Source organism: Coffea arabica, chromosome 5c, assembly GCF_036785885.1.
Source record: "Coffea arabica cultivar ET-39 chromosome 5c, Coffea Arabica ET-39 HiFi, whole genome shotgun sequence".
Lineage (NCBI taxonomy): Eukaryota > Viridiplantae > Streptophyta > Magnoliopsida > Gentianales > Rubiaceae > Coffea > Coffea arabica.
Genome location: NC_092319.1, coordinates 4553643 through 4577557, shown reverse-complemented (window position 1 = coordinate 4577557; position 23915 = coordinate 4553643). Strand labels below are relative to the sequence as shown.

At 37.2% G+C, this 23915-nt stretch overlaps 1 long non-coding RNA gene across 1 annotated transcript; it reads left to right on the top strand.

Moving 5' to 3' along the window:
* The first annotated feature begins 7434 nt into the window (after nt 1-7434).
* On the top strand, nt 7435-10541 carry LOC140007412 (uncharacterized). Its single transcript, XR_011814723.1, has 4 exons — nt 7435-8142; nt 9006-9094; nt 9204-9292; nt 9404-10541. It is a non-coding gene; the product is annotated as an uncharacterized lncRNA (long non-coding RNA).
* Nucleotides 10542-23915: the final 13374 nt, after the last annotated feature.

Here is a 23915-nt window from a genome sequence, read left to right as displayed (position 1 = left end):
GAACTTAGCAATTTGTAAAAAGGACTAATTAAATCTATTACTGTAATAAAATCTGCAAAATACCTACATCTTTGAAGTTTTTCAAATTTTGTTTGACTGACTATCAAATATTATATAAAATGCAGGATGCCATTGGTGCTATAAATGGCACTCATATCCCTGCTTTGATTCCTATAACTGTGCAAATGGCATAAATTAATAGACATGGGATACAATCACAAATTATTTGAACTGTATGTGACTATGATATGTGATTTACTTATGTGTATGCCGGATGGAAGGGTTGCACACATGAGTATTATTTCAAGTACTTAACATCAACATGTGCATATTTTTGTATTTTGAAGAGCATAGAGCTAACAAGGTTATCATATTTCCTATAATTTATGTATGCATATAAGTACTACCTTGTAGAGACGGCATATAAGATAGTGCCAAGATTCTTAGCACCATTCAAAAGAAGACGTGATATACGAGTTGGACAAAGATATGGGCAAAGCTAAGATCCAAATCAATACCCACCACTCTCAGTTTCGTAATGTAGTTGAACGCACTTTCGATGTCTTGAAGCAGCGATTTGCCTATATGAAGGGGTCGGTTCCATATTCATATATGCAAAAGCATATCAACGTAGTGATTACGTGCTATGTATTACACAATTTATTAAGAAAAAATCAACTTTCGGATGATCATTTCATGTAGTATGAACAAGAGGACATACAAGTTCAAGGCGAAGGTGGCGCTGGTCCATACCGATGGATACAATCGTTGGCTGTGTCCCTGCAGGCAATGTTTTCGAAACCGAACTGGACCGACTGATTCGATCAATTGGACTATGAGCCCGACATGTCATCGGTCCGGTCTAGTGTCAAACCCGGAAGTTAATGAAAAACTACTAGAAACCGGTCGAATCGCTAGAAACCGTACAAACCATAAATCGGTGATTTTTAAATTTTCAAACATTGCACCCCAAATTCAAAACATTGTCAATAATGAAGCTGCTAGGATTCGAACCCAAATCTCCATGATCACAATAAGGCATTCTTACCACTAAACCACAGCCACAAGACAAGTTCATTTTGTCTAGAATTCTACTTAACTTAACTAAAAAACTAAAAATTAGATTAAAAAAAGAAATCCTAGCATTAAGAAAAGACACAGTAGACAGCACATTTCAGTTTCTTGCTTCACTTCCTCAGCTTCAATTCCTCGGCTCCTCCTCTTGATTTGTTTTCAATTTTTTCTTCATAACCCTTCCATATCCAAATATCCATGACAAGATCTTTTTCAAATCATCACCATGATCATCAGACTATTATCTTTAGTAGATTTCTAGATAAATTGAAATTTTTAACTTTCATAAGATATCCGAGACTCGAGAGCTTTTCTATCATCTTGGTGAGTTTAATTTTACCCTTTTCAAGATTTTTGTTTTCTATACTATCTTTAGCCGATTTTTTCATATTTTCTCCTTTTGCCCCCCAATTTTCATCTGTTTCCCCCAATTGTTGTTTTATTTTTGTTTGATTAGTTAAGGAAGAAATTATGAATAATGAATTATTTTGCAGTCATATTTGGAGAAGCTATTTTTTGATGTAGTACCAAATTAATAAAATTAGACATGTTTGGGTTTTTAATTTTGTATTTTGTAGGAATTAATCTTTGGTTGAATTTTGTCCGTTCCATTCTTTTTTGGCATCTTTCCGGAAAGCAATGATGCATTGAAAGATTCAATTTGACTAGACTCAGTTTGTATCAATGATTCTTTTGCTTTTTCTATGTTGTTTTATTGTGATTTTATTGCTTTTTTAGTTTTATTATCATTGTTTTGTCTTCAATAGAGAAATCCGGAATGTCTTTTTTTTGTTCCTTTGATGTTGTTTGTTTGTGTGATAACCAATAGGTGAGCCTACGGATTGTGGAGCTTTTTGTATTTAATAAGATCAAATGCAAGTTTTCACTTATGTCATCTATGTGAGCAAACCATTTTAATTTACTTCAAAAGTCCGTTTGTCAAAATTTGACTCAATGACTTTCTTAATATTTGTAGATAATGCAAAGCACTTTCCCTTTGGACATTATCATAAGAGAACTAACAAAGTGCAGTGCAAAATGGTAGTACCAATAAATTTGTTTATTGTTACAATTGAAAAAGATAACTTTTCTCATATTCTTGATACATGTACATGAGTTTGGCAGTCCATAAAATCCATCTACCAAGAAAATTATATCTTAATTTTTTTTTTGTAAATGAAAAAAGCAAATGTTAACAGTTTAGCTATTGATGTGACTAATTGATCTTCTTATATTACTGAAAATTTGTTAATTTTATTTTCTTATTGGTACACTATATTTTACCAATGAATTAATTATATCTAAATTAACTATGTGAAGGATAATGGATATTGGTATTAGTAGTATTTCACAATCTTCGACGGCTGCAGCTATTAATAGTGGAGAATCAGCAAGTCAAAATCATAGACAAAAGTCCGATATAGCATGGAATCATTGTTCGGAAGATGTGAATAAGCAACGAAGAAGAACTTTGACATGTGAATATTGTTTTAAAGTAATTGCTAGTGGTGACATTCACCAAATGAAGCAGTATTTAGCAGGAGAAGAAGGTAGTATTGTTCCATGTTCAAGGGTTGACCCAGCAGTTAGACATGCTATTTTAGCATCTATGACAGAGAAGGAGTAGAAATCTAAAGGAAAAGGGTGATTTTGGGGTGAAAAATCCATTCGGCCACACTACTTATGTATTTGATGGCGATGAAGTTCAGGAGATTCCTTTTCATTTAGCAAATGAGATAGGTTCATCTAGTAAAGGAAAGAGAAAGGTCACAACTTCAACAAGCATACGTGCTTTTTTTAAAGATGGGCGTGATACTTCTCAACCAACCATTAAAACTTGTTTACAAAGTAAGGAAAAATGGGAAAATACGGACTTGGCTATTACTCTTTGGTTTATGATGCTTGCATTCTCATAAATGTTGTTAACTCTCCATATTTTCAAAAAGCTATTGATCAAATAGCATCAATGGATCATGGTTACAACGGTTCATCCTATCATTCTTTGAGAGTTAACTTATTGTGAAATGCAAAGAGAGATGTAAAATTAGTTGTTGATTCTTTTAGAAGTACTTGGACAGAAACTGGTTGCACTATAATGGGTGATGGATGGAAAGACACTAGACAAAGACTATTGATTAATTTTTTGGTTTATTGCCCTAACGGTATTTCTTTCATTAAATCTGTGGATGCATCTGATATTGTAACAAGTGCAGAAATTTTGTGTAATTTATTTGTTGAAGTTGTTGAGATGGTTGGTTCAGAAAATGTGGTGTATTTAGTTACTAATAATGTTAGCAATTATAAAGCTGTTGAGTCTTTGTTAAGTGAAAGATATCTAAACATTTGTTGGTCACCGTATGCTGCACACTGCATCAATTTGATTTTGAAAGACATTGGTGAAATGAATGATGTAAAAGCTCTAGTATCTCTTGCTTCAACGGTGACCCTTTTTTATCTACAATCATAAGTTCACTTTGAATTGGTTAAAAAAGACTACCGGGTGGAAAGAAATTATTTGTCCAGGTGAAACTTGATTTGCAACTACCTTTATTGCATTAAAAAGTTTGTATGATCATAAGAATAGTTTGCAATCTTTGGTTATTAGTGGGAATTACAAAAAATTTTTGAGAATAGAAAAAGGAAAAGATGTGAAGCAAATTGTTTTGGATGAAAGGTTTTGAAATAACTGTTTGATTATGGTGAAAATAATGGGCCCTATCATTCGTTTATTGCATATTTGTGACACTGATGAAAGGCTTTCATTAGGTTATATTTATGAAGGCATGTTTGGAGCAATAAATAGCATCAAAAGGCTGTTTAGAAATAAAGAAAGATTGTACAAACCTTATATTGACATCATCAATGATAAGTGGGATAGAATGTTGAGAAAAATTCTACATGCTGCTGCTTATTATTTGAATCCTGCTTTTTAATATGAGAGTGCCACATTTTGTACAAATCTAGAGGTTATAAATGGCTTGCTTGTTTACATTGAAACAAAAGTGGATTGGTGTAACCCTAAAAAATGATTGCAAGAGGTTGGAATGTATCGGGAAAGGCAAGGGAGTTTTGGCCGCAAACTTGCTATTCTTACTAGCAAATTTGATCGGCCAGGTTATTCATATATTTTTAATATCTAAAAATTGTGCATTTATTCTTTATTTTGGTTTGATATTTCAATATGATTATGGCAGAAAATTGATGGAAGTTAATATGGTTGTGATGCTTCGAATTTGCAAAAACTTGCAATAAGAATTTTGAGTCAAACAGCTTCTTTTTCTGGGCGTGAACGTAATTGAAGCGTTTTTGAACGCATTCACACTAAAAAAAGGAATAGGTTGGAGCACCAAAGACTTAAATGATCTTGTTTATGTGCACTACAATTTGCGTTTGCAACATAGGTATAATTGAATTTTACTTTATTTTTTACATTTTATTTTTTAAAGTAGTGTTAGATTTATAACTAATATATTTTATTGTAGGTTTGATTACTGAAAGAGATCTTATGATCCCATTGATTATGAATCTATTGATAAAACGAAATTTTGGGTCATAAAAGAAGAACAAGATGGTGAGCTTAATTGTGATGAATTGGAGGAAGAACTCGAAGAACTTTCGACGAATGATTCTCAACTAGTTGAAAGTTGGTTTTAATATTAAAATAAATATATTTTTAGCTTGTAATATGAGGTGCTAAAAGTGCGCTTTTTGGTTTGAATTTCATTATAAATATGGGTAAATCCTTAATTATCACTTTATTTATTTATTTAAATCATGAAAGTGAAGTTGAGGAAGACAATGATATTGACTTGGAAGCATTTCAGCGAAGGCGCCTTTTGAATGGTGATGAAGGTAATGATTGGTAATATAACATGTTAATTAGTGATGTTTAGTAGAAATTAATTTTTTATGTGTTTAGTTGTATCTTTGTTTTTCAAAATTTTTTGGCTTTTTTTTTAGTTTGAGCAATTAGATTTATATTTTTGTAATAAACTTTTAACTTTTTTCAGATTAAATTGATGAAATTGTGAAGATGGTGTTGTTGACTTATGATGTCAATGATGGAAGTTTGTTCTTCAAATTGTTTGTCTTGAATATGAGTTGGACTCTTTTATGAATTTTTTTTAAGATTGTAAAAGATTGTCAACATTTATTTTATTTATTTTGTGTTTTTGTTTGTGATGATTGGTGAACATTTGGACTATATCTATTTATGTTTGTAATGAATTTAAGAAAACTTACGATGATATTATGATATTTTAGTTATGTTTATCATTCCTGATTTTATGTATAATTTTTAGGAAATTTATTATTATCTCAACTTAAATTTAGTTTTAAGTTATGTTGGTGAATACATTTTAGGGACTTAAAGTTATCAATAACCACGTTAGATTGTGCATTAGCCGTCAAGTTTAAGTGTAGAGTGAAGACTTGTAAAGTACTTAGCACTAAAGTTGCAAAAAAAAAAAAAAAAAACAGAGAACCGGTGAACTAGCCGGTCGAACGGTGAACCTGCCCCTTCTTCGGTTCGCTGGCCAGTTTGAGTTTAAAAACATTGCTCGCAGGTGATAGAAGCTTAGAAGCATTGTTATTAAACCCGATCCGACCTAGCCCGGCGGTTCAACTGGTCAACCCGATGAACTAACAATTGAGTCAGGTCGGGTTGTCAATTAAATCATTTTTATGCATTGAAACCGTTGACTTTTCAACGAACCGACAGTTCAACCAATTAACCCAATGAATCGGCCAGTTTTATAAGGAACCAGGTCTACATGTTGTCAAGGGAAAAATGTTGTGAATATGCCAGAATGGAGATTCGAACACGTAACTTCATGCACAGAAGTAGAATACAATCATCGCTGGATAAACCACCCATTTGTTGGTTATTTTGTCCTTCTTATATTATATATTGAATTTTTATTTTTATTTTAGTTTTTCAAAACAAAATTTATTTGGAATCTTTTAATAATATTTTATTATTCCCCAAACTCTATAAATTATGAAATTGACTTAAAAAATAACATATTACACAATTCATTTTAAGGGTAAATATCATTCTTAATAAACTTTTGCACTTAAAATTCATAAATAAACTAGATAATTACACTTAGATAAAATTTTATACTTAAAATTTGGTGGATTACTAATTAAATTTAGAATGTTAATTTTTAAAAAAATTAATGATTCTATAATAAATTAGACTAACTGAATATTTATTATGGCATAAAAATTATGAGACATAATATTTAAATATATTTAGTGACCTACCGGTTAGACCACTCACCCACCAGTTGAACTAATAACCCATTGACCCACCTCTTTCACTGGGATCCTTCTCGGACCGGGTTTAATAACTATGCTTAGAAGGCAATGAGAGAAGAAATTGCTAATCAAATACATGCCGCATCACGTAGGCAAAGACAATAAACTAAATATTGACTTTAATGTCAATATAGTATCAAGTAATGACTATGGCAATTCTGCGTCTTTTACACTAAAAGAGGAAGACACGGACAACATTTTCAGTGGATTTAATAACTTTTCTTCTTTGTTAACTTGTTCCAAGAGGTAGTTTAGCAGTAGGAAATCTTTAATGTCAGAACAAACAGAGATGCAATTTACTTCTCACAATGCACCAAATTTTGAGCATTAAGACATTAGCTTTAGTGTACGAGGATCTTGTATGGTACACTTTTAAGGGGAAGTAATTATTGTATTGGTGGTATAGCACCAAATGTAATAGACGGTTGGAAGGAATTCTATATAGTTATAGACTGGTATTAAGGTGTAGAACAACTCCTCTACTATAGTGGATCATAGACTCCACCCATGCAAGTTTGTTAATACAATAAAAGAATTATTTGGCTGCCAAGACCACCCCTATAATCAACTACGTTGGTTTGAAATAGGTCCTAACCATGGCTTATCAATAACAATCGGCGTCAGTTGCAGTTTTTTTCTCAAACTAATCGGATGATGACATAATTTGAACTAATGAAGTACTTTCCCCCTCGTGCATAGGATGTTGTGGTAACCATTAATCTTCCACCAACTAAAGCTGCCACGTCAAGGTCTAGTTCCTGCAATTATGTGACTTTTTAGATTTGTCTAGAGAAAACATGCCGTGGCTTTGAATAACAAATATAGAACACATGAATCAGAAGGTTGATGAAGTACTGCATGAGGTGGTTGGAAAAAACTAATAGAAATAAGCTAAGAATGAATCCAGCTAATGCACCCACGTGGAAGAGCTCACGCGAAAATACGTGGTCTTGAGGGCAATCTTTTATTTGCAATTCAAACCAGTTTTTTGTTATTTGAAATATAGGTTGATTTGGTAAATATTATGTGAAATAATGAGCTTGTTTGGATAGACCATTATTTTGATTTTTTCAAATAATGCTACAAATAAGTGTTTGGATAACACATCAAATAACCCAAATAATTGAATCTCTCTCCCAAAACTGTTAATCACACGTGGAGTCGGCTTTTCAAGGTGGAAATAAAGCATGCATCCATGTGGAAATTTCAGCGGTCCCACGCATGTTCTCATCTGTATATGTAAGACATCAATTAGCAGAAAACTGTGCAATATTTTATCGTTGGTGCTATTGAAGGAGAAGAGTAAAGGTAAATCTGCGATGATAGCTTCCAAACCTACACAGAATTTATTCTCCTAAGACATGCTCCTCCTCTTGATTCCTGACTATCTTCTCCCATCCAATAGTGCAAAAGCTAGGCCTTTATCTTTTCCCAAGGGCAGATAGCTAGCAAATTCAGTCCTTGGATTCGATTCGCATGCTCAAAATCCAGCTGAAAGTAAACAAGAAATCCACTGATTGAAGAAAAGGGAAGCTATTTAATTCAATACAATAGCTCTCCCTTGGGTTTTTGCCCACAAAAATTGAACTGCAGCTATTTGATTTCAGCATAATTGGGCTTCTGAAGTTGGGAGTTACAAATCGCCTCTGCCTGGCTTGTATGTCGTCTGCGGCGTTCAAGCATGAATGCTTAGCTTCAACAAAGTGACGAAGCTGCATGAACAGAAGTTGTGTGAAATTGAATTCGGTAAGCAATTAACTTTCTTTGCTAGCTGCAATTTATATAAGAGATGGCTCAATTTGATTTTTCCCACCTTTAGTACAAGTACTATGCAAAAATTTGAGGTACAAAACTGACTTCTGATGCTAGAAATTGTTCCGTGTTAGGGTTTTTGAGATTTGTTTTCATTTATGCATTACTTTCAAATTAATATGTGGAGGCATATTTTGGGACATCAGTAAATGATTGCTACCACCGTTATTCGTTTGTCTTGTTCACTATCCAACTAAAATGACAATCACTGGCTCATTGGCAACTAAATTTGATACATACTTTCGGTTGATAATTTGGAATGCCATTTTGAATGAGCTTGCTTGGTACCTCCACATTGTGCCTCTGTAATTCATTGTATCTCCAAATGGTGCTTTCAATTAAGTCGTTGGTACTTTTGTGTGCTCCTATCTGCTATGACTGAGGGTCGAATACTTAAGTTTTCCTTTTAAATTTCACTGACTTAAAGCTTATGAGTTTATGGTATGGGAACTCCAAATTACATGCTTGCTCGTAGGCTTCCAGTACTTTGCTTTTTATTGCCAAAATTTGATATGCTTATTGTGTGTAATCTGATACTTGAAGATGGTTCTTAGCGGCCTTTGCACACTGCTCGCTGTATTTTTACTAGATTTGACAGAATATTTCATCCCCTGTCCTTTTTAAAGCACATCCAATGATATTCTGTAGTTCAACACCAGAATCCCAACTCTGATTTCTAAATGTCCCTTTCGTACAGTGATTCTGCACTTGTTCTATTCCTGTTTGAACATCTTCATGTGTTTCTGTCGGGCGGATTGCTTATTGTCTTTCGAATTGTTTTTGTCACATTTTTTCAGAGGTGAAACTGCAAAGGTAGTGAAAAAATAGATCAAACATTGACGTGTTAATGCCCACTGCAAAAAGGAAATATTAACTTCAAGTCCAGGTAAGGCACTGCTTTGTGACTTAACCATGTTTCCTTTGAAATATCTTCCGTTTACAAATGCTATGAAGTTAATCAACCTCAATGCTTACCATGTTCTTTATTTCTTCAGAATCCCCATCAAGTTTGACTACTTCGGTCAGTGCAAAGTCTTTGTGCGACTCAAACGACTTTGAAGAAAGCCTGATAAACTACTTTGAGGTGGGTTTAAAATTTTTGCTGCCTGGAATACTCAAAATAACTGGGAATTTTACTGTTTCCTCTTGATTTTGTGTCCTGTGATTGAGTTTTCTTTTCTGTCCTCATTCGTAGATGTCTGAAAAAAAGCACTGGCAAGACTGGGAAGAGAAACTATACATCCGCACCTATATTAAATGGTAGAAAAAGGGGAAGTGGGAGGCAACTCAGAGCATCTTGGCAAACCACACTCTAATGGCTGCCTACTTAATTCAAGAATGCGGGGTAACTTGCACTGGAACTCAATCCTAATCCAAGTACTATCGTGTGGTCGATAAGTAGAGACTGTTCACACATCTCTAAGGTGATTGTGTCAAGGCAGAAACGGGGATAGGAAAGGACGAGGGACACGGATACTTCTTTGCCGAAAAAGAGCAATGGGGATATTTGTGGCAGGTATGTTGTTCGTTGACACCAAGAATGTTTACTTTCTGGTTGCCCTACAATATTCGTCTATATCTTCCATGCATTCGAGCTCTGATCTTCGAATTATTTGCAATTTAGTTTGTTCTTTTGTGCTTGGAATATTTAATATATGAGCACACATTTGCTGACAGATTAGTTGAAGTGTGTGTTTGTGCATTAAATATTTTATATCAGATTCAGTTTGGTAAGTGTGTTTTTATTGCCATTTTTTACGTTTTAGTGGAGTATGTGTGTGTGCTTGGAAATAGTACTCTGTTAAACATACTTTGTTCTTAACCAAAGAGTGATATTTTTAACGTATTCAATCCAGTGACTTTTTCAATAAACAACACTTTGTAATTTATTGTGGAGACTGTTTTTAATGATTTTCCTTATTCAGATAACAAAATATACTTCTGTGCTTACCACTACCATGTTTGCTGCAAAATAAACACTTGGTTAGAGGTTACGCAAGTTTTATTTATTAGAAAATTGTATTTGCTACTTCAATCTTTTGGTCAATTTGTACATTTCCACCAACTGACTAGGAATGCAACCCTTTAGTTCAATAACACCTAAGTCTGTACCTACGAGAGCATTACTATGTGAGATACCCCCGCACTGACCACTGTTTTGGTGCTACTACAGATTTGACATTCAAAAATTTGTCTTTGTGACCTCCGTGCTACTTCTCATTTGTTTTCTAATTAATGGCTTGTGACACCATTTCAGTTCTCTCGTTTGTATTTGTAAGCAGCAATTGAAAATTGTTGAAAAGTATTAAATTCCTTGGCCATTATTTGCTGGATTTTGATCTATTAAGATTGCTTTGTTTTTAATAAACTATCTTATATGATGTTTGCCTAATAGCTGGATCATCAGTATGTGGATTTCCAACACCCACATAGTGCTGATTTGATGATGCTATAGGATGATGTGATGGACAGTGTCGCGTCCCACTTTTTGAAATGGTGTGAGAGTGTGAAAGTGTGTGTGAAAGTGTGTAGAAGTGAAAGCAAAGACCGTGGGATTGTAAAATGCGACGGTTTTGGTCAAGTAAAGTTCAAAAGGATTTTTTGTATGAAAAAATGGAGTCGCCACTTGGTATAGAGTTAGGGTGTACCAAGTCACCCAAAAATGATTTTTTTGTTTATTGAATGAAAAAGTAAACAAAACCCTTTTTGAAAACTTTTAGGTCTACGCAACTAAAGAAAGGGATCGGGGATCACGTTTGGTAAGGGAGAAGGCAAAGACGGAGCCTAAGGCACTCCCTTACCCTAGCCAAAGCTAGTTGCGTGACTTAGCCCCACGTTTCTTATTTTTCTACCCAAGGTATGTAGCGCATGTTGGGTATGACTATATGAATGCAAAAAAACCTAGACCTAGGGGGAGATGGGGGAAATTTTTCTTCAAAGTTTGAGTGGTGCCAATCACATTAATTGTGAAGCCCAATAATGATTCTTTGGAGAGGTCACATATAATCCTAAATGACGTAAAAATGAGTGAAATGAATGCATGCCATGTGAAAATGTGAGTTTGTGTGAAGTGAAAAAGTGATAAAAATAATAGTGTGTAAGTGAAAGTGTGCAAATGGTATTTACAAGGTAAGGTGAGTAAAAATGATAATGTGAAAATAGCATAAAGTGCATATGTGCGAGTGATATTGTATAAAGTGTGAGTAGTTGAGTGGAAATGCGCAAAATTAAAGTAGTGTGAAGTGAGAATGTGGACAAAGGGTTAGAATATAAAGTAGAAGTGTATGTGATGGCGAATGAGTAAAATGCATGAATCCTATAGGAATGCATCAAGACGGGAACGGGGAGTCCTAACTTTGTGACTTCAATTTTTCCTTTGATTAGAAAGGAGAACTAGCGTGCTAAGGCTATTTCGTAGCCACATTCGCTCGTTTCCCTTATCGAAAGGGGACTCTTCAAGCAAATGTACCCTATAACTAGCATGAGATGCAAATAAAAACCTAAAATGAGGGGAAAATGGGTTTGAGGAGCATGCCAAATGATAAAACTAAGAAAAATGCGTGAAATGAAGTGAAACACGCAAATATGCACCTACGAAAAAGGGACGGCCTATTGGGTCTAGCATTGGACTAGCCCTTTCTATAAATGAACCACAACTAGCGTTGGACTAGTGTGGTGACGTACATTCATCCATCACATTCATCCATGACTATAGAAAGCAAGTAGACATGTCAAACACTCATAAACACATAGCACATAACACTTAGCATGCTCGACTAGATGCAAGAGCCTAATAAAGCAAATTAACACATAGCAACAAAAGCAAGCAATCAAGCTAATAAACCTATTACATTTGCTAGCTAGGCACACGTCTTCAATAGGTCTTCATCAAGTGCTCTCCAAGCCCTATCTATTACAAGCCAAGAGGTGTACACATACCCCGTAAAAGAATAACTTAAGGAAAAGCAAAAGTAAATGAAGTAAATGAAAGGAATTAGAGAAAAACAAGGGAAGCAAGTAGACATGCAATTTTCACGTAGCACGTTGGATCACATAGGAGAGACAAAAAAGGATAAAAGAAATTATACCTCCCCATTCATGACGTTGATAGAGTAAAAGGACTCAATTTGGACTAGGGTCACCAAAAAAGGGATAACTTAGGCTAAAACCATCAAACCAAAGGATTAATGCACCAATTTAGTGGTAAAACATATATAAACCAACTTGATTCCACCAATATCGAATCCTTGTTCAATTGCAATTAATTAAAAAAATGCATAATGACCAAGGAAAAATGGAATAACTCATCAAAATTCCCAAATATAGCAACTAATGGGAGCTCAAAACGACCTTTAACCAATCATTCAAGTCCAAATGCAACGCTTAAAAACTTCAAAGGTCCAAAAAGCCAAATAACGACTCAAATTACAATCAACTTAGGATTCAATTGCAAGGGATTGGAATGTAATTGGGCCATAGCGCAACAAAGGAAAACTTGGGGGGTCAAAATGCTAAAATCAGAAGTATTTGCATGCATGCATACGTAGGAAACAAAATTTTCTGCAATGAACATCTTCTTGAAATCAAAACAATCGCTGGCTGCATTTCCATCTCATACACAAATTCTAAGCAGCTTTGACTAACCCTTTCATCTATCCAAACTTTGGATTAAGCAACAAAACAAACAAGTTCCACATCTAACAAGCAAAACATGGAAGGAAATTACACAAACACTTATGAAACCTTTATGCAAGATGGAAGAAGATTGCTGCAATTTGGAAGCTATGGCAAAGGGTGGAGTCTTTTGGCAACAAAACTAGTTGTGACTTTCATTTCCAAACGCAGATTTCAGACCCAAAGGATAGCTTTGTTCAAAAACAGAAAATGTTAACCAAAATCATAGTGTGGAACTAAACCACAAGGCACGAAACTTTGACAGCAAACAAACAAAAAACATAACAAAAACTGATGCAAATTTCTTTGAAACTTTCATGCAAAATGATCCGGCTACCTATTTTCTATGCGGCCAGCAAGCATTCAATTCCAACTCAAGTATGTTTAGACCCAAACACCCCAAAACCAATCTAAGCATCATAACAACAATTTCAGCATTCAAACCAACTCAAACGTAGAAGAAAATTCATGCCAACAAACAACCACAAAACCAGTTTTTGCTATCGAGAATGAAAGTCTGCTGCATTTTTTCCAACTACAGATTTCAGAAAAACCAACACAAACCTCAACCAAACTCTCTCAAACCAATATATAAACTTTGAGTTAGACAAACAACACACAACTTCAACATCCAAACAAGTAAAAACTTAGCCAGAAACTGATGCAAAAATCACGAAGAAACTCATGCATTTCTGCAAACTCCAGCTACCATTCTTTCTTCGATATTTCCCTCTCAGCTAGAACACATTCATGCCCATGAAGCCTATCAATTTTACCCTCTTAACTCAAATACTACAGCTCTTAACCCATGTTGTTAACAAGCACTCTAAACCAAAATGACTGGGTAGAAATGCAGCAAAAGAAAGGATGACACTTGCAGCAAAAATTCAGTCACGGCCTTTCTTTCCATTTTTCATCATGAAGACCAGATTTTGATTCAAATGCACAGCTTTGATTAGATATTCTTCATCTCAACATCACAACTTTAAACTAAGCAACAAAAACTCATGATGATCATAAGCCAATGACCAGAAACTTGGAAAGATATCATACACAAATTCTGGAAAAATGCAGAAAAGGAAGAACAAAAACTGCTATAACTCTCTTATCACTTCATCAACACAGGCCGAATATCAGAATTTTAGATTGGGTATGCATATGGTGTATGAACTGAGCGACAAATCCCAGATTTCAGTCCAAACAAACAGTTCCAACCACAACCAAGACAATGCTCCAACATCCGAACAAACCAAGACAATCAAGAAACGAAACAAGCGACTTTTCTTCATGATTTATTCGACAACTCAAATGGACAGGCCATACGAACGTCTTTTCTTTTCAAAGCTGGGGTCTTGCTACTGAGCTATAGCCTAAGGACGAAACACAATCCACACCAAACAAACAACATAACCATTGCATATCGTGACAGCAAAAAAAAGGCACCACCTTTAGCTATAATCTCAGATCATCACCGAAACTTTTGACCCGTTCATCGATTCATAATTTAGCATAGTTTCATGTTCATTCAATGAATATTATCTACAGGAAAGGGAAAAGAACCTTACAGTGCTACTTTCTAATGGATTTCAGTGGTGGTTTCCCTTCAAAGAACAGCCGCAGGTGGTGGTGAGATTCCTCCACTCAGCCTTGGTCTCTTGCTCCTTCTCTCTTCCCGTCGTTCCTTGTTTCTTCTGGCTTTTCTTCTCCACCTAGTTTCACGAGGCTCCCTCTTGCTCTCGGCTTCAGCCGCTACTAAACCTTTCTCTCGTTTTTTTTCTTTTTCTGCCCAGAGCCCTCGCCGTTAATCCTTTTTCTTTTTCTCTTTCAGATTCCTACTGCCCAGCCGAAGTTCCCTCTAGCCCTCTCCAGATTTTTCTTTTCCTCTCTCTATTTGCGGCTCTCTCCTCTTTCACTCTCTCTCAGCCTTTCTTTCACTCAGCCCCCAACTCCAGCTCTCTCTCCCTCATTTTTTCTTAGCCGTCAAAACCCCAAAAACCTCCCTTGCGGCTGCTGTTTTTCTCTTTTTATATGGAACCCAAGGTTCCTAAACCCTCACCCCAATGGTGAGGATGAAAGACTTGCCCTTGCCTTCACATCCAGCCCTCCGATGGGGCATCTGTGATTGTCCTTTGCAAGCTGCAAAAGTATGCAGCTTGCATGCCGCGGCTCTAATTTTTTTTTTTTTAATAATAACTTAACAAAAATATAGATAACTAATTAAGAAAAAAAAACTAACGAAGAAATGCTAATTAAGATAAAAATGAAATGCAAATTTTCCTTTTTTTTCTTTTTTCAAGAAAGCGTTGAATTTGAATAAAAATCAACTAAAGCATACTTTTGAATGTTTTTCTCTTTTTTTTTCCGATTAAATTATAAAATAAATGTTCGTAAAGATACGAAACAGCAATCAACTAAAATAAATCTAAAATTGAAACAAATAAATCTAAAATTAAACTAAATAAATAAATAAAGTTCGAAACCAAAAATTTGGTGTCTACAGTTTGCCCCTCTTTGTCTGAGTTTTGAAAAAACTTGAAACAAAGAAATAGACACCAAAAACTTACCTGTGTTACTTGGCGGCAAAATGATCTCAACGAATTGGAATTCTAAAATGGGACTGACCCAAACATGAAATTAATACGGGACTGACCCGAATAGAAAATTTAAAACGGGACTGACCCGAAACAAGAATTTAAAACGGGACTGACCCGAACAGGAATTTAAAACGGGACTGACCCGAACAGAAATTTAAAACGGGACTGACCCGAACAGGAATTTAAAACGGGACTGACCCGAACAGAAATTTAAAACGGGACTGGCCCGAACAGAAATTTAAAACGGGACTGACCCGAACAGAAATTTAAAACGGGACTGATCCGAACAGGAATTTAAAACGAGACTGACCCGAACAGGAATTTAAAACGGGACTGGCCCGAACCCGAACAGAAATTTAAAACGGGACTGGCCCGAACAGAAATTTAAAACAGGACTGACTCGAATAAAAATTTAAAACGGGATTGACCCGAACAGAAGTTTAAAACGGGACTGACCCGAGCAGAAATTTAAAACGGGACTGACCCGAACAGAAGTTTAAAACGGGACTGACCCGAACAGAAATTTAAAACGGGACTGGCCCGAACAGAAATTTAAAATGGGACTTCACTGGGGAAGTTTAAACCATGAATTGAGTTTTTTACCTGAGAGTAGTTCAACTTTTGTACCAAGAGGGAAATTTGGATCTCTGTGACTGAAGCGATAGCTGATGTTGTTTCTTATGATCGAGCTTTGCAAATAACATCGATCCTTGCTTACTGGGAAGCTTTGTCTGTCATTGATTTAGGTGCCAAAAGGAGAGTGGCCGCTTTTGTTTGTAAATGCAACGTTCCTGCAAGAAAAGAAGAAATAATGGACTTGCCACCATCATTTGATCCGGTTTACCTTGAGAATCGTGTAAACATGAGTCTTGTGATGCTTTTGCCTCTGTTCTGCGGCGTCTGCCTTAGTCGAACTTGTAATTTTGAAACCTCTCAATTTCTGAGACCGATAAAGTACGCATTTACCACGTCACCAAATCCCTGTGTCAGCTTTGTTGCATTTTACCCACTTTGACAAATGATTGAATCCCCTATCCTTGCACAAACCTTAGGGTTTATCATCCATTCGAATCCAATGGTGAAAAAATGATGCATGAAAAATTTATCCTATAAAAATCAATGATATATGCAAAATAATTTCCTATGTCAGGCAAAGATGAGTATGCAAAAAAATGTAGACAATCACAAGTAGTCGAATGCAAATAATCGAGAGAAACCAAGAGATTTATAAAGATACATTTTGCAAAAGAATATTTGTAAAGAAAAATACAAATTCGGCCAACGAATATCATATTCAAGACTTTGGATATATTTGCTTCGGGATTCAATATTGGCAGAAGTATCACAAACATGAGGAAAAGTCCAAATGAACCAGGTCACCAGCTGTTCCTTCCCGTGCTTGTCTGTTGAGAAAACCTGCCTTGGCGCCCTTTCGGATTTTCACCATGGTTGCCCCCACCCTTTTTGTTGTTTTTTCTTTTCTCTTTTTTTCTTTTTTTTTTCTTTTTTTTTTCTTCTTTTTTTTTTCAAGGCGCCCTTTCGGATTTTCACCTAAAGAACAATGAAATATCTCAACCATGATTGACTCAGAAACATGAGTTAAAGATTTCTGGCATCAGTAAAATGCACTTCCCTTGTAAATTTTAGGTGAAGGCATTATGGACATCACTTGCCAATTAATTAGCAAACTTTCAAGTAAAAATACAGCAAGTGACGAAAGCCAGGACTTTGGGCTTTTGTAATGAGATCCGGTGGGTGCTTTGAAAAAGGTTGAGCTTTGAAAACAAATTTTGATGAAAGGTGTGCAATTACCTGAGATTGCATCATTTTGAAATTATCTCCAATTTTTAAACGAAACCGAGGAATTTTTGCCCCAGTTTGATTGGATTTTTCTTTTTTTGCATTTTTCATTGCTTCTTTTCTTACTTTTTGCATTTTTTTAAAAACTAAATTTGCCCCAGTGTGGGGTTCTTTCTTTTTTTCTCTCTTAAAATTTGTCAAATCTGACGGCTCAAAGGGGACAAGTAGGGATAAAATGTTTTAAGTGTAAAAGAAGATGGTCTGACTTGCATTTCGCCGTTTGCGTAAATTTCTAAAAGAAATTTTGCATAATCAAATGAAGAACTTCTTACACATATCCGAGTTGATGGGTTGAGGGAATGCCAGTCCATCCATTTCTGCCAAAATAAGTGCTCCGCCGGGTAATATCTTTTGGACGATGAACGGCCCTTGCCAATTTGGAGCAAATTTGCCTTTAGCTTCATCTTGCATTGGCAAAATTCGCTTTAGTACTTTGTCACCTTCTTCGAATGTACGTCGATGGACTTTTTTGTTGTAAGCCCGGGCCACACGTTTTTGATAACACTGACCATGACAAATAGCATTGAGCCGCTTTTCATCGATCAAAGTTAATTGCTCATGGCGCTGCTTCATCCAATCAGCCTCCTCCAATTTAGCTTCCATGAGGACTCGTAGCGAAGGAATTTCAACCTCAGCTGGTAATACAGCTTCCATTCCATACATGAGTGAATATGGCGTTGCCCCAGTCGATGTCCGGATAGAAGTCCGGTACGTCATTAATGCATAAAGCAACTTTTCATGCCAATCGCGATGCCTTTCAGTCATTTTGCGGATAATTTTCTTCAAATTCTTGTTTGTGGCTTCTACAGATCCATTCATCTGAGACCTATAAATGGCAGAGTTGCGGTGTCTGATCTTGAACTTTCACATAGTCCATCTACCATGTCATTATTCAGATTCTTGGCATTATCTGTAATAAGAGTTTCGGGTACTCCAAAGCGACAGATGATGTGATCTCTCAGGAAATTGGCCACTACCTTCTTCGTGACATGTTTGAATGATTCCGCTTCAACCCATTTAGTGAAGTACTCAATCGCCACCAATATAAATCGATGTCCATTTGAAGCGGGAGGATCGATTGTACCAATCACGTCCATACCCCACATTGAACAGGGCCACGGGGCGGTCATGCTATGCAATTCAGTGGGTGGAGCGCGTATAATGTCACCGTGCATTTGACATTTTATACACTTCCGGACAAAATCTATACAATCAGCTCCATAGTAAGCCAGAAGTATCCGGTTCTCATGATTTTCTTCGCTAGCAAATGGCCATTCATGTGAGGTCCACAAACGCCACTATGCACTTCTTTCATCATATATTGAGCTTCATCTTCATCGACGCACCTTAAAAGGTTCAAATCTGAGATTCTTTTGTATAACACTTCTCCATTTAAGAAAAATTTTGAAGCCATTCTACGCAGAAAATTCTTGTCCTTTGCACTAGCATGCGGAGGGTAAGACCCGGTTTTGAGAAGATCTTTAATGTCATTATACCAAGGAATATCGTCAGCGGATTTGTCCACAACCCAACAGTGGGCAGGTTTGTCTTGAAGTTGAATTTGGATTGGTTCGATCTTCAATTCATCGGAATATTGGATCATGGAAGCTAAGGTAGCCAACGCATCGGCAAATGCGTTTCGGGCTCGCGGGAGATGTCTGAACTCCAAATTTTGAAATTGCTTGGCCAGAGTGAGTAGACTACAATGGTAGGGCAGAATTTTCGAATCTTTGGTTATCCACTGCTTCAAGGTTTGGTGCACGAGCAAATCTGAATCAATGAAAGCTATCAACTCTTTGATTTCCATTTCTAAAGCCATTTTGAGACAAAAAATGCAGGCTTCATATTCAGCCATGTTGTTTGTGCAAGCAAATTGCAATTTGGCAGCGGCAGGGTAGTGCTTTCCTTCGGGTGAAACCAAAACAGCTCCAATTTCAGCTCCGAGAGAATTCGAAACTCCATCGAAGAAAAGCCTCCATTCAGGGTTTTGCTCACTTATATCGTCTGTGGCGCCTACGAATAAAACTTTCTCATCAGGGAAATAAGTATGAAGTGGTTGATAATCATCATCCCTTGGGTTCTCTGCCAAATGATCAGCTATAGCTTGCCCCTTGACAGCCTTTTGTGAAGTGAAAACAATATCGAACTCTGAGAGAATTATCTGCCATTTAGCCAGACGTCCAGTTAGCATCGGTTTCTCCAAAAGATACTTCAAAGGATCAGATCGGGAAATAAGATAAGTGGTATGGCTCAACAAGTAGTGTCTCAGCTTTTGAGCTGCCTAGGCTAATGCACAACAGCTTTTCTCAATGAATGAATAATTAGCCTCATACTGCGTGAACTTCTTGCTTAGATAGTAAATGGCTTGCTCCTTCCTTCCGGAATCATCGTGCTGCCCGAGGACACAACCAACTGCTCCTTCAAGCACAGATAAGTACATGATTAATGGTCGACCCGGCTTTGGTGGCACTAAGACTGGTGGATGCAACAAATAATCTTTAATCCTGTCGAAAGCCTGTTGGCACTCCTCATTCCAATACAACGGCATATTCTTTCTTAATAATTTGAACAACGGCTCGCATGTGGCAGTTACCTGGGCAATGAACCTCCCAATAAAATTGATCTTCCCTAAGAAACTTTTCACATCCTTTTGAGTTTTCGGCACTGGCATATCTCGAATTGCTTTGATTTTCGCTGGATCTATCTCTATACCCTTCTTGCTGACAATGAATCCCAACAGCTTACCCGCGGGTGCTCCAAAGGCGCATTTCGCAGGATTTAGCTTCAAATTGTACTTTCGCAACCTTTCGAACAACTTCTTCAAATCAACCAAATGGCCCTCTGCCCTTTTAGACTTGATTATGATGTCATCCACGTAGACCTCCATCTCCCGGTGGATCATATCATGAAACAGGATGGTCATGGTCCTCTGATAGGTAGCTCCGGCATTCTTTAAACCAAAAGGCATCACTCGGTAGCAAAAAGTGCCCCAAGGAGTAATAAAGGCAGTCTTCTCCCTATCCTCTTCTGCCATCAAAATCTGGTGATATCCGGCGAAGCAATCACAAAAAGATTCAATCTCATGCCCGGCGGTATTGTCCATGAGAATGTGAATATTTGGTAGAGGAAAATCATCTTTAGGACTGGCTTTATTGAGGTCTCTATAATCAACACAAACTCGCACCTCTCCACTCTTTTTTGGAACAGGGACTGGATTCGAAAGCCAAATGGGGTAATGGGAAACAATGATAATATTGGTTTTGAGTTGTTTTTCAATTTGCTCTTTTATTTTGAGGCTCATATCTGGTTTGAATTTTCGGGGTTTTTACTTTACGGTGGGAAAAGAAGGATCTGTGGGCAATTTGTGCACTACCACATCAGTTGAAATACCAGTCATATCATCGTAGGACCATGCAAAGACATCCTGGAACATAGTCAAAAATTCAAGCATCTCCTTTTTCTGCCTCTCATTCAAATGAATATTAATTTGCACCTCCTTAACCTCATCCTCAGTGCCAATGTTAACCTTTTCTGTTTCTTCCAGGTTTGGTTTTGGTTTTTCCTCATATTGTTCAAGGTTCTTTGCAAAAGAATCGAATACCTCCTCATTATCACTCTCGCTTTGGAGCTCGGATTCACAGACCTCCAAGTCGTGAGTGATATAGAGATTGCCATTATTGAATTCCAGAATTGTAATATCCAAAGGGTCAAATAGTTTTATTTTTGGCCATCTGAAAGAATTAACGAATGTGGGATAATAAGCAAACAAACATACAACAAACAAATGAACAAGCAATATGAATATAAACAAGCGAATAAACAAAACCATATGACAAGAACAACTTGTGCATTTTCATAAAACCTTTGATTGAAAGCAAATGGAAATGAAATGAAAACTTAACAATATTTACATGCACAATTTTAGTCAAGAGTAAAATTGCTTTCATCGGCTATTTACAGATGCAAAAATATTTTCATGAATTCGCATGAATGACAAACCCCTTTAGGTTTACCGAAACTCCTTCTGAATCGGCAGAAACTCGACAGTCCAATTGGAAATTGATCCTTCTGGGATGTCGGAAAACTCGGCCTCATTTGAGAAACTGTCTTCAAATGTTGCCCCGACGAACAATTGGGCCAAACTAGCTTCGATTTCATCGACTGGGTTAATTTCTGATGTGATCACCTCGGTTGGTCGTGGAAAAGTATAATGCAGTGGTGGAATGTCAAGAGCCCTTTGCCTTCCTTCTTTCTCCGCTCTCTTGCGTTCCTTCATCTCTCTGATGTCCTTAGCAGTCGGTTGGAAACCCAAACCAAATGAATCCTTTTTCTCCACAATCTCCACCGGTTTCAGAATTCCTTGTAGGTCTCGTCCCAGCCCTTTGTCAAATTCATATCCTCCACGGATAATTTCTTTAGCCATCATGACGCTAGCCTTTGACAGAGCTTGCTCCTCTTTTGTTATCCAACTTATGGAGACAATATCAGCCGTGCTATAAGGGGTCACCGTGACGTTTCGGCTACCCTCTTCTTTGGACTCGGAATCAGTAATTACAAGGCAATCCTCCTCGGCAAAGATAGTTATCAGCTTGTCATTTACTACGAATTTCAGCAATTGATGTAATGAAGAAGGCACAGCCCCAGACTTATGAATCCACGGCCTTCCAAGCAGAACATTGTAAACACTGGGAAATTGCATGACTTGGCAGGTTATTTGAAACTGGGCGGGCCCCATCTCGACGACTAAATCCACTTCTCCTATTGGCTCTCTTTGCGCTCCATCAAACCCTCAAACTATGGTCCCTGAAGGCCTCAGCTTTATGTCTTGCAACCCTAGCTTTTTCAAGGTACTCCAAGGACAGATATTAAGCGCAGATCCATTGTCAATCAAAACCTTCGGCAGCATTTTTCTATTGTACCTCACAACTATGTACAGAGTCTTGTTATGACCAATGCCTTCCGCCGGCAATTCATCGTCAGAGAAAGTAATTTGTTTAGTAAATAGCACACTCGCAACCACGTGCGAGAAATTATCAACCGAAATGTCTCTAGGAATTTGAGCTTTAGTCAATACTTCGATTAACGCATCCCTATGCATATCTAAAGAAAAAAGTAGATCCAACATGGATATCTGGGCAGGCGACTTGCTTAGTTTCTCGACCACATTGTATTCACTTCTCTGGAGCCTTTTAAGAAAATCCAAGGCTTCTTTCTCGGTGATTGTTGGTTTAGCAGGCTGCTCGGAGTTATTTGCTTGAATCGGAATAGTAGTTTCAAACGGACTTGCAATCTTCCCCGATCTGGTGACCACTGACACTTCTTTCTTCGCAATTGACTTTTCCCCAATCTGTATGACAGGTTCATCGTAGTTCCATGGCACTTGTTGTAGACTTAAAACAGGCTCTTGTTTCGGGAATTCGATGACTACTGGCTCCAAAGCCTCACTCTCAGCTGGCGTGAGATCCAAGATAAAAGGCTTTTTATCCTCTTCGCATGGCAACTCTATGACAAATGGTTGGTCTGTGATCCCAAACACTTTGGCTTCCCTTGCCAATTTTTTGACTTGTTCTACGTACTCCGCGTCGTCCAGAATGACCCCAATGGTATTAGCGTGTTCCGGCAAGGGGTTCCTATTTACATTCGGCCCTTGTGCCTCCCTTTTTCGGATTACAATCTCCCCGACTTCAATTATATCTTGAATTCTGTGCTTGAGAGCCTTGCAATCAATGGTTGCATGTCTGGGGGCCCCTGAATGATAAACACAGATGGCTTGTGGGTTATACCCAGCAAATATGCCATATGGGTAGGTCGGAAGGGGTACCGTACCAATTTTCCCGGCAGCCTTTAATTGTTCATACAATTGATCCAGAGGTCTGCCTAGGTTAGTGAAAGTTCTGCTACGGGCTTGGTTGTAAAGTTCAGGAGGTTGAGGATGGTTATAAACAGGTCTATTTGGAAGAGGAAATCTTGGGTTATATGGAGGGCGAGGTCGATTTTGGGGTAGATTTGGTTGAGAAATTTGAAAAGGAGCCACAGGTGGGTTAGGATAGTTTGGGCGAGATCGAGGGTGGTGGATATTGGTAGTATATACATGGTGCGGGTCTGAGTAGTAAGGGTAATGTGGTTGGTAAGTTGGATTGTGTTGTTATCGGGGTTTGGGTGAAGGGTTCTGGTTCCAGATAAAGGTTGCATCCCCCTCTTTCTTTTTGAGCTGCGGCTTTTTCTCACTATTTCCTTGCCCTTGCAAAGCTTCCAATTGCGATTTCAGGGCAGAGACGTTGACAATTTTCCCGGCTCTCACAAAGTCATCAAACTTCTCGAGTTTATTTACAATTGCAGCAAACGAACACCCGGTTATACGGAAAATCTCTTCGAAGTACGGAGGATCATGCACCTTTATGAATGTGCGAATAATTTCATCCTCAGTCATCGGTGGCTCCACTTTCGCAGCTATCTTTCTCCATCTTTTGACATATGTCTTATGATCTTCAGATGGTCGCCTCTTCGTTACTTCCAAAGTAGTTCGGGTTGGTGCTAGTTCGCAGTTATACTCGTATTGTCTGATGAAAGCATTGGACA